Source organism: Furipterus horrens, unplaced genomic scaffold (assembly GCF_987537825.1).
Source record: "Furipterus horrens unplaced genomic scaffold, mFurHor1.1.pri manual_scaffold_24, whole genome shotgun sequence".
Lineage (NCBI taxonomy): Eukaryota > Metazoa > Chordata > Mammalia > Chiroptera > Furipteridae > Furipterus > Furipterus horrens.
Genome location: NW_028327194.1, coordinates 1518889 through 1529273, shown reverse-complemented (window position 1 = coordinate 1529273; position 10385 = coordinate 1518889). Strand labels below are relative to the sequence as shown.

The 10385-nt window shown below is 49.7% G+C and overlaps 1 pseudogene; it reads left to right on the top strand.

Moving 5' to 3' along the window:
* Positions 1-217: 217 nt before the first annotated feature.
* On the top strand, positions 218-3822 carry LOC149990146 (ATP-dependent RNA helicase DHX8 pseudogene; annotated as a pseudogene).
* The last annotated feature ends 6563 nt before the right edge of the window (positions 3823-10385 follow it).

Below are 10385 nucleotides of genomic sequence, written 5' to 3'. Positions count from 1 at the left end.
TTGTCTACTTGGCACGCACATTCTCCTGGCTGGGAGGGTGCGCCCGGCTCTGCAGACTCGTGAATAGAGGCCTCGCTTTACTGCTCAAGTCCTGTATCCCAGTTTTTATTGTGAGCGTTTCTCACACCACCACCACCACCAGGTGCGGGTAGGGGGTCGGGAAGAGCCGTAGCGACGGCTGTAGCTATAGCCATGGTGGGAGCCGTAGCTGGGACGGAGACAGGCCCGGCCGAAGAACTCGCCAAACTCGAGTATCTGTCTTTAGTGTCGAAGGTTTGCACCGAGCTGGACAATCACTTGGGGATCAACGACAAGGATCTGGCTGAATCTGTGATCAGTCTTGCTGAGAAAAATACCACCTTTGGTACTTTTAAGGCTTCCCTGATCAAAAATGGTGCAGAATTCACGGATTCTCTTATTAGTAACTTGCTGCATCTCATACAAACCATGCGACCTCCAGCAAAGCCTTCTGCTAGCAAAGATCCAGTTGTTAAACCCAAAACTGAAAAAGAAAAGTTGAAGGAAATCTTCCCAGTCCTTTGTCAACCAGACAACCCTTCTGTTTGGACCCTGCTGGATAAGGATGATGTGAAAGTTGCTGTGAATGTCCTGAAAGAGCTGGAGGTTCTAATGCCCAGTGCAGCTGGCACGGAGAAGCAAAGAGATGCGGAGCACAGACACAAGACAAAGAAGAAGCGGAGCTGGAGCCGGGACCGAGAACAAGAGCGAGAACGAGACCGTGAGAGAGACCGCAAGCGGAAACACCGGTCCCACTCTCGATCACGTTCTAGGACCCGGGAGAGGAATAAAGGGAAGTCTAGATATCGGCCTAGGAGCAGAAGTCAGAGTCCCCCCAAGGACCAGAAGGACCGAAACAGGTATGGGGAGAGAAATGTGGACAGATGGCAGGATAAGCATGTGGACCGCCCTCCTCCAGAAGAGCTCGCCATTGGGGACATTTACAATGGCAAGGTTACCAGCATCATGCAGTTTGGATGCTTTGTGCAGCTGGAGGGACTAAGGAAGCGTTGGGAAGGCCTGGTGCACATCTCTGAGCTCCGGCGGGAAGGCCGTATGGCTAATGTGGCCAATGTGGTGAACAAAGGCCAGAGAGTCAAGGTCAAAGTGTTGTCCTCCACCGGGGCCAAGACCAGCCTAAGCATGAAGGATGTGGATCAAGAGACCGGAGAAGATCTAAACCCAAATCGAAGTCGAGATCTTGTTGGGGAGGCCAATGAGGAGATCTCAATGAGGAATCCGGACAGACCCACTCATCTCTCCCTTGTCAGTGCCCCTCAAGTAGAGGATGACTCATTGGAGCGCAAGCGCCTTACCCGAATCTCTGACCCAGAGAAGTGGGAGATCAAACAGATGGTCGCTGCCAATGTTCTTTCCAAAGAAGAGTTTCCAGACTTTGATGAAGAGACTGGCATTCTTCCTAAAGTGGATGATGAAGAAGATGAGGACCTTGAGGTCGAACTGGTTGAGGGAGAGCCTCCATTCCTGAGAGGGTACACCAAGCAAAGCATGGACATGAGCCCTATTAAAATCGTTAAGAACCCAGATGGCTCCCTCTCCCAAGCAGCTATGATGCAGAGTGCCTTGGCCAAAGAAAGGCGGGAACTCAAGCAGGCGCAGCGGGAAGCTGAGATGGATTCTATTCCCACAGGACTCAACAAACATTGGGTTGATCCTCTGCCTGATGCGGGAGGCAGGCAGATTGCGGCCAACATGAGGGGTATTGGAATGATGCCCAATGACATTCCTGAGTGGAAGAAGCATGCCTTTGGGGGCAACAAAGCTGCTTATGGAAAAAAGACCCAGATGTCAATCATTGAGCAGAGAGAGAGCCTGCCCATCTACAAACTGAAGGAGCAGCTGGTTCAGGCTGTCCATGACAATCAGATCCTGATTGTTATCGGAGAGACAGGATCTGGGAAGACAACGCAGATCACCCAGTACCTGGTGGAGGCGGGCTACACTTCCAGGGGCAAGATTGGATGTACCCAGCCCAGAAGAGTGGCAGCCATGTCAGTGGCCAAAAGAGTGTCAGAGGAGTTTGGTTGTTGCTTAGGCCAAGAGGTGGGCTACACCGTTCGATTTGAGGACTGTACCAGCCTTGAAACGGTCATTAAGTACATGACAGATGGGATGTTGCTTCGAGAGTGCCTGATTGACCCCGACCTCACTCAGTACGCAGTCGTCATGTTGGATGAGGCGCACGAGAGAACGATCCACACTGACGTGCTCTTTGGGTTGTTGAAGAAGACAGTTCAGAGACGGCAGCACATGAAACTGATTGTCACCTCAGCTACCTTGGATGCAGTGAAGTTTTCTCAATACTTCTATGAAGCTCCCATCTTTACCATCCCCGGTCGAACATATACAGTGGAAATATTGTACACAAAGGAACCCGAGACCGATTATTTGGATGCCAGCTTGATCACTGTCATGCAGATCCATTTAACAGAACCACCAGGTGACATCCTAGTCTTCCTGACTGGTCAGGAGGAGATCGACACGGCCTGCGAGATGCTGTATGAAAGAATGAAATCCCTTGGACCTGATGTTCCTGAGTTGATTATCCTCCCAGTGTATTCTGCTCTTCCCAGTGAGATGCAGACCCGAATCTTTGACCCAGCTCCACCCGGCAGCAGAAAGGTCGTGATTGCCACCAACATTGCAGAGACATCGCTGACTATCGATGGCATCTACTATGTGGTGGACCCTGGATTTGTGAAGCAGAAAGTTTACAATTCCAAGACAGGAATTGACCAGCTCGTGGTGACTCCTATTTCTCAGGCTCAAGCAAAGCAACGAGCTGGCAGAGCTGGGAGAACAGGCCCAGGGAAGTGTTACAGGCTGTACACAGAACGTGCCTCCCGAGATGAAATGCTGACCACTAATGTGCCGGAAATCCAGAGAACCAACTTAGCAAGCACAGTGCTCTCGCTCAAGGCCATGGGCATCGATGACCTGCTGTCCTTCGACTTCATGGATGCCCCACCAATGGAAACCTTGATAACCGCTATGGAGCAGCTGTATACGCTGGGGGCACTGGATGACGAGGGTCTGCTTACTCGTCTGGGCCGCAGGATGGCAGAATTCCCTCTGGAACCGATGCTGTGCAAAATGCTGATCATGTCTGTGCACCTGGGATGCAGTAAGGAAATGCTGACCATCGTGTCCATGCTGTCTGTGCAGAACGTCTTCTACAGGCCCAAGGATAAACAAGCCCTCGCCGATCAGAAGAAGGCCAAATTCCACCAGACGGAAGGAGACCATCTCACCCTGCTGGCCGTGTACAACTCTTGGAAGGACAACAAGTTCTCCAAACCATGGTGCTATGAGAACTTTATCCAGGCTCGTTCTCTGCAGCGGGCCCAGGACATTCGCAAGCAGATGTTAGGCATAATGGACAGACACAAGCTGGATGTGGTTTCCTGCGGTAAGTCCGCAGTCCGAGTGCGGAAGGCCATCTGCAGTGGGTTCTTCCGAAATGCTGCCAAGAAAGACCCTCAGGAAGGTTACCGGACACTGACCGACCAGCAGGCAGTCTACATCCATCCTTCCAGCGCTCTCTTCAACAGACAGCTGGAATGGGTGGTGTACCATGAGCTGGTGCTGACCACGAAGGAGTACATGCGTGAGGTCACCACCATCGACCCCCGGTGGCTCGCGGAGTTGGCTCCGGCCTTCTTCAAGGTCTCCGACCTGATGAAGCTAAGCAAGCAGAAGAAGCAGCAGCGTCTTGAACCCTTGTACAATCGCTACGAGGAGCCCAACGCCTGGAGAATATCCCGGGCTTTCCAGCGGCGCTGAGAAGGACGACTTGTTTGCCTCTCTTGCAGCAGCGGCCCAGGGCTTGGACTTACTCTTATTGGTGAAATGCTGATCGAGAGGACACGGCTGTCCAGTGGACTGACTACATCTCTTAACTGGATGTTTGCCAAGTTTGATTTGCATTTCTTCCCTCACGGTAATGTTACACAACCCCTGGGCTGCTCCAATTGAAAACAAACCCACGGGCTCTTTAGTTAGGGGCCCGATTGCCCGCCGCCAAAATTATAACTCTCAATACCAGAGTTTAGTGAAAAGAAAAAGAATTGTTTATTTAACAGATTTAACTAAATATAGATTTAGTTATTTACGAATTTCTGTTGTTAAGTCTTATGTTCTTTAAAACACCCATAAACACATATCCTTGCCTCCCCCCCTACCAAACCAGGCTAGTTTTAGAAAAGTCAGAGAAACCCTTTCCCTACTTTCCAAACACAGTTCAGCTTTACCAGTAGCTGCCAATGGTTCAATCCTAATTGGGGAGACCTCGTCGGTGTTATGGGGTCCACCAGCTTTTAATCCAGAACCTCGTGGATTCTCAGCCTCCTTGTAAACTGTATAGTTAGTCCTTTTGTAATCCGCACAGTCAGCCTCAGCCTCAGTCAAATGCACATAGTCAGCCTCAGTCTTAGTTAAATCTGCACAGTCAGCCTGCCTAAAATGTCTGCCGCTTCTTTTGAAATCCCTGACTACATCCTCTGATGCAGTGGGTGCGGTAACCAGTTCTGACCATTCACAGAACCTCACGCAGGCTCTGTGTGCTTTCTCTGTACCGTCCCCTGGTCCAAGTCCCCTCCCATTTACCTGAGGCTTTGGATGCATTAAAGCCATCTTGCATAAAAAAAGACACTAGCCAACAGCCTCAGCCATGTGGAGGCATTCTAAAAGCTGCTTCCTTTTCCCCATCCCCCAGCCGCAAACTCTGGGGTTTTTTGGAATACCCCTGTTTCTGTAACAGTAACATTGAAACAGGGATTTATGCCTGGGTTGACCAGGGCCTTCAGGCCCCATTACCCCAAGTCACTGGGGATGGCTGGGGCTTGCAGCCAACCCAGGGATGCACTGCATCATCTCCAAGGAAAGGACAACTTGTGCAGCACTGGGATGGGAAATGGGGGCGTCAGGAGCATCTGACACCTGGACTGACAGATGGACATGGTGAGGACCCCGGTACTCTGTGGGGGAGGGTGCCATGAAGCTCATAGAAAGTGTTGGCCCCCACTTTCTCCTCCTGTTCAACCCTTGTACTTTGTATTGACCTCCTGGAAATGCTCATTTTCTTAAGGAAACAACAAAAAAAGATTTTATTTACTTATTTTTTTTGGGGGGGGGACATCCACATGTGGTTGCCTCTCACACACCCTCAAGCAAGGACCCAGCCTGCAACACAGGCATGCACCCTGACCAGAAACCGGGGAACCAAACCATGACCCCTTGGATCACAGGTCAGTGCTCAATCCACTGAGCCACCCCAGCCAGGGCAAGCATAGTATTATTAAACAGAACACTGTACATGACTTTTTCATCTACAAAAACAGATTGACATTAAATAGCTTTCATTCTCTGCACGTCAATGGACACTTAAATTATGTGTGTAGAAAAGAAAAATCTCACCGCCCTGGGGTCAGAAAAAGCAAAACAAAACCTAAGTATTGTCAGGGCAGCCCTGCTCTGAGAAATTGCCCAGAGACTGCTGTGGGAACGGATAACTGGTTTATTGAGGGAACAAAGGAAGGAGGAAGTGGGTAGAAGGGGAGAGGCAGCTCCCGGACCAACTCAAGGGCCCATAGGAGCAAGGGGAATGAGGAGAAAGGGAATGGGGAATGGGGACTCCCGGTCCTCCTCGCGGGCCCGTAGGAGTCCCACCGGTACTTCTGCAGGTACCTTTTTTATACTTGTTAATCACACATTTTGGTGAGGGTGCGTTTGCTTATCAATATATTCAGCAGATCATTTACATCTGATTGCTCCCCCCCACACACACAAGGTTAGTTAACACATTGGGCTAGGTTCATTACCATTTCCCCTGGGAATGGTTTCAGTCCATCAACACATTTTTGGGCACTGCTAAGTCCATCAGCATATCTTTGGGAATGGCAAAGTCCAGGGCCAGGTTGATCAGCATATACCAAAAGTCCAGGTGTGCATTCTAGCTGCATCCATGTTCTGACAAGTATGAAACCTCCTTCACCAGCCAATGTGTTCATGTGAAAATTAAGCAGAAAGACAGTGGCTTTAAACAATTAAAATATAAATGAAAATCCTAAATTATTCCCCTCACTCCAAAACTAAGTGTAGTGGGTGAAAGGGTTTTGAACAGGGGCGACGTGCCTTGCACACCTTCCTCCAGAGAGGCATTTTTTTTTTTTTGTCCTAACGTAGATCTGAAGAGGCGCTGGCTCATAGATGATTGGGATAAACAGAGATCAATCACGGGACATGGGTACCATCAACCGAATAGGATGATCGTGTCTTTTATAACTTTTTTGTTGAAAAATAACGCTAATCATTCATCATCTGTTTCTCAGACATAAGAAAACTCCATTTCTTTTCTTTCTCTTCCTTTTTTATTGCTTTTCTATTACAGTTGTCCCACTTTCCCCCCATTGCTTTCCCCTTACCGCCTCCCCCCCACCGCCCCTGTGAAAACCCTCCGTTTCTTAAAGAGATTAGGTGAAGTGTACTTTCATAAGCAATAGTGAAGCACTTCTAGGTTTCTTCCTACCCGGTGGCCCTGTAACGTCCCACCAGAATGAATTGACCAAGGCCTGTTTGGGGGCGGAGGGGGCGGGGGGAGCGGAATAAGGGGCCTAGGGCCTAGATGGTAATGCGGGGGGGGGGGGGGCGGGGGAGATGCAATAAGAAAATCAGTTTTTTTAAAAAGGCCTACATGATCAATCTCTTTTGTTTTTATGCAAACGAACAGACTAAATGACAACTGTGCCTAAGACGGTAAATGAATGGGTCGTCGGTATAGGCGGGAGGGAGGGAGGGCTGGTCTGGCCCGCCCCATCTGCTTATTTTTGTAAACAAACAAAAAGAAGTCTTCCCGTGGAGATATTTCCCCAGGAATTTTGGGCAGGAGGTGACGATGGATGGGCCGGTCCCTTTTCTCAGAAAATCCGTAGAACCTTTCCTAGCTCAAACTCGGGCCTTTACTGAAACTGGAAGGGTCGAACGGGGGCCGTTTACCTTCAGCACTCCCAACAAGGGGCACCTCAGTATCGCGCGACAACCCGCCAGCGACCGTCCTACCGGGGTCCGAGTCTCCCCTCCCCCGCTCGTCTCTCACCGCCCCGGCCCTCTCCTGGGCCAGAGAAGGATGCGGAAGGACGGGCATAAAGGTCCCAGAGCCGGTCCCCTCTCATCCACAAACGTCTGGCCACCTCGGCCGCTCGGTCCACGAGGACAAGCCGACCTCGCTTGACCCCCCTGTTTGACTTTCCTGCGGACCAGAGCCCTGGCGGGGTGGTGTGTGGGGGCAGGGTCGGCGCCGGGAGGGAAGGTCAGGGCGATTCATTCCAAGAGACCTCACTCCCAGGCGTTCGCATGGCATTCATTCAAATGCAAAAAGTTCTGGGTGGAACTCTGAGCCTCTGACCTCGGTGCCGCCTCCGCCTCGGGCTCCTTTGACTTCCCCCACCCTTAGGCCCGCAGCTTCCAAACTGCCAGGGAGGGAGTGGGGGGGGGAATGATGTCTGAGAAACCGGCCGGGCAGGTTCCGAGCTAAAGGTGTCCGCCTCCATTTCCCAGTCTTAAGAAGCAGCCCTCCGCCATTTGAGAATCCTGGGTGGCGGTGGGGGCGGGGCGCGACGCGACAGGGTCGAGGGTCCGTGTGGTCAAGGGTCCAAGGCGACGGACCCCCGGGTCACGGGACAGGCAAGCACACACCCACAGCAACACCGTGTTCCAGGCGCTGGTGTTTCTGCTTCCTCTTTAACTTCCCAGGCGTACGGGTGGACGTGTGGACGGAGGGATGGATGGATGGATGGATCCGTCCTGCCTCCACCCACTGGCTCTCCAGAGGAAATTCTCAGTGCCTCTCCACACACTCGCTGGCGATGTCACTCGCCTCCTCCTCGCCGTAAAAAAGAGGAAGGACGATGGAGAGACGGGAAAGAACCCCACAGACCGGCAACTCTTAACAAAGGGGGTGTGTGGGGGAAGGACAGAGGTCCTCTCGTGTGGGGGGAGGGGAGGGACTATGACTGTTCACTCGTTAACCGCCCTCCCTTAAAAAAAAATGAAAACAGGTCGCTTTATCCACCCCTCCCCTCTCGATAAACTTCAGGTGCACGTACAGAAAAAGGCAAGAGGAAAATGTGAGTGAATTTAAGTAAAGTGAAACCGGAAAAACCGGTATCCGTGCCGCTTGTCATCTACCAGACCCAGTCATGAGCAGATACAGGGATTGAATCTTTCATGGGCGCTTTATTTAGATGGTCAGAGATCTGAGAAGACAGAGGGTTTGAAGCCTAAGAGACTGTCCTTTTCATTTTTTTCCTTAATATTTTATTGTTTTTCCATTACATTTGTCTGTCCCACTCACCCCCACCCCCGTTGCTTCCCCCCACCCCTTCTCCCACAAGTCAATCCCCACCACGTCATCCATGTTCTTGGGTCATTGGTACTAGTTCCTTGACTAGACCCTTCCCCTTCTTACCCCCGTTCTCCCCCTCCCCCCTCGTCACTGCCAGTCTGCTCCTTGTTTGCACGCCTCTGTTTCAGTTCTGCTCGTTTGTGTGTGTTGTTCATTAGTTTGCTGTACCAGGTGATATCGTATGGCATCTGTCTTTCATTGCCCGGCTTATTTCGCTGAGCATAACTCTCCCTAATTCCACACCTGTTATCGTCGATGGCAGGAGTTCCTTCTTTCTTTCCACTGCATAGTGTTCCATGGTGTAAACTACCACCGTTTTCTTATCCACTCATCTACAGACGGGCTCTTAGGCTGTTTCCAGCACTTGACTATTGCAAATAGCGTAGCTAAGAACACAGGGGTGCATAGGTTTTTTTGAATCGGCATTTCAGGAGATAGCATCAGCGGGACTCGAGGACCAAAGAAGGTGCCCGGGGAGCGGGTCGGCCCCAAGCTACACCAGTAGCTCAATCTCTACCAAAACAAACAAACAAATAAACAAACAATCCAAAAAAAAAAAAAAAAAAAAAACCTGGGTGACTTGACGTGTCACATAAGAGAGTTAATTTTCTTGGCCACTCACTCTGTCCTCAACTCTTAGGCCGGTCCTCTCTCCTCTAACTCGTGTAATATCATGGGGGATTAAAGGAAAGTCCAGGACTTGTTTTTACACGCCCCATTCCTTGTCGATTTGAATGCCAAATTTTTAAGCATTCTTTCTCAAGTATTCCACAATGCCCCATACCGTTGCTAGAACAAGACCTCTTGGCCAGATTATGAGTATCCTGACGTTTCAGGGAGCTCCTTACTAAAAGGAACTCCCTCTTTAAGCACAGACAGGAAATCTTAAATCTGTTAAAAGCAGTTAGACTCCCGAAACAGGCAGCAGTGATCCACTATAGGGGTCACCAGAAGAATAGGTCTCCTGTTACTAAAGGGAACGGGAGGTCAGACCAAAAGGCAGCTGAGAGGCCAGTCGCAGATTTAGAGTTATTCCCATCCACGGATGACACGAACCTGAAGACTGACGACACGTCTGAGAAGAAATCTCGGGCAAGGGAGTACATAGGAAGGGCCATGGATTTACATTGGCCAGAAGCTTCTTCCCTAGGCCTCTCAATGGAAAGGCTTTTTTGTCTGTTTGTTGCCTTTTTGTTTTTTTAAGTATATTTTATTAATTATGCTGTTACAGTAGTCCCAATTTTTTTCTTTGCTCCCCTCTGCCCGACACCCCCTTTCCCTATGTCTATTTTGTACCTACCAATCATGCTTCTTTATGCCTGCACCATTTCCCCATTTCTCCCTCCTCCTCCTCCCAGCTGATAACTCTCCAAATGGCCCCCATACCTATGATTCTGTTCCTATTCTGGTTTGCTTCGTTGGATTTTGTTTTTATTTTTTAGATTCAGTTGTTGATAGTTTGTGAGTTTGCTGTTATTTTAGCGTTCATAGTTCTGATCTTCTTTATCTTAAATAAGTCCCTTTAACATTTATTTCATAGGATAATGGCCTGGTGATGATGAATTCCTTTCGTTTTACCTTGTCTGGGAAGCACTTTCTATGCCCTTCCATTCTACATGATAGCTTTGGTGGATAGAGTCATCTTGGTTGTAGGTCCTTGCCATTCATCACATCGAATATGTCTTGCCGGTCCCTTCTTGACTACAAAGATTTTTTTGAGAAATCAGCTGAGAGTCTTATAGGAACCTCTTTGTAGGTAACGCTCTGCTTTTCTCTTGTCGCTTTTAAGAGTCTCTCTTTATCTTTCACCTTTGGCATTTTTATGATGATGTATCTCGGTGTGGTTCTCTTTGGGTCTAGCTTTTTTGGGATTCTCTGTGCTTCTTGGGCTTGTATGTCTACTTCCTTCACCAAATTTTGGAAATTCTCCTTTATTATATCTTTT